Below are 1,617 nucleotides of genomic sequence, written 5' to 3'. Positions count from 1 at the left end.
AGGCAATGCGAGAGGCTGTGGAGGCAAGGCTGGGGGGCACATGGCTGGTGGAGGGGAGACCCTGGGCTGGGGCGGTGCTGTGGGGAGCAGGCAGAAGAACCTGCCTGGAGGATGATGGCTGAGGTGGGAGGCTACCCTGCACCTTCCTTCATCCTCCCCTTCCAAGCCATGTCTGCCTGGTTGCTTGCTCCATCATCACCTGGACAAGCAGAGCAAGGAGAGCTGGTGGCCCTGGAGGCTGAGCCATGAGCTGGTCACACAGCTCCTTGCTGGGGACCACCTTCACCTGGGGCGAATGGAAGGACCCCTGGCTCCTCCACCTCTGCCCACCAGAAGGAACAGACCAGTGGCTGTAGCCCCACAGGTGTCCTCGGAACAGCTCTTTTCCCTGAGCAGAGGGGCTCCGTGGGGGACTTTTGCAGGTCACTTCTGGTTTGCATCTTCTCCTGTGGGACAGAGACACTGATGCTCTTTGTTCCTCCCCATTTTAATTTGAGGTTTGGGTTTTTTTGGACCCCTTTGGCCAAAGGTGAAGACGAAGCTCCAAATGGCGTCAAGTAAATCTCTTGACACCTAAGCGATTGTGTGTTCGTCAGAAGTGCAGGACAGTAGAAAATAGCCAGGGTTACATCCTGCCCTGCCTCTGCCGGTGCGACTGCTCCGTGCTCCTGGGCAGCTCAGCCCCGCTCTGCCTCCCCCTCACCCTGGGGTGCTCCGCTCTGCGCCCCACGGCTTTGCTGTCCCTGCTGGTGCTGCCCCGACCCTCTGGGTCGCCTTGAGATGGCACGCCAAGCTGCTGCAGAAATTAAGGGCTGATGTAGCTCTCTGATTGGCAAGAGAGCTGCTGGCAAGGCGAGGTGCACGGAGCATTGGGGTTCCTGGTTGGGGCTCCAAGGGTTGTGCATTTGTCCTGGCTGGCAGGGACAACCCAGGGTCAAGGTGGAGCAGGGGCTGGTTTGCAGATGTGCTCCCGGTTTGCTGCCGTGCCACCGTGGTTGCTGTGCCCCAGTCACAAGCCTTTGGGCACAAAGAGACGGGTGGGTGGAAGATGACAGAGGTGCCAGTGGGGCCAGCTGCTCCCAGGGGAGATTATGGTTTGAGCCCGGGATGGGAGGCACCCCTCCGCATCTGTGACTGTGTGACAGTCTGTGTGACAAGGGTTAGCGCCTGCCACACGCATACCTTGGTGCAGGTGGGCTGCGGCTGCAGCCCCCACTGTCGGGTGGGAGGTGTGGTAATGGGGCTGTTAGGGTGCAGCAGCTGCCTGGGCACCTTTTGCACATCCCTGCTCCCACAGCCCTCTCGGAAGGGACTGGGACGGTGCGGCTTGGGGCTGTGCTCGGCTGGGGCACTGGCACAGGGCTCGGGGGAGTGCTGCTGGGGATGTGTGGACCCCCCTCGCTGGGTTGCCTGTGTTTTCACCAGTGGGCATGCCCACTGCCAGCTGTCACACACCCGTGTGCTGCAGGACCCGCTCCTGCGCTGTCTCCTTGGGCAGCGTGTGGGGAGACCTCTGAGCCCCTCTTTGTGCTCCCAACTGCGTGGAAGGTGCCAGGACATTGTTTGCCCCTTGGCTTGCTGCGGCAGGAGCCTGGGAGCAGCTCTCCCCCCTCTCAA

This window comes from Cariama cristata, unplaced genomic scaffold (genome assembly GCF_000690535.1).
Source record: "Cariama cristata isolate BGI_N322 unplaced genomic scaffold, ASM69053v1 scaffold28901, whole genome shotgun sequence".
Classification (NCBI taxonomy): Eukaryota; Metazoa; Chordata; class Aves; order Cariamiformes; family Cariamidae; genus Cariama; species Cariama cristata.
The sequence above is the reverse complement of the archived record's forward strand: the minus strand, read 5'-3'. Positions refer to the sequence as shown.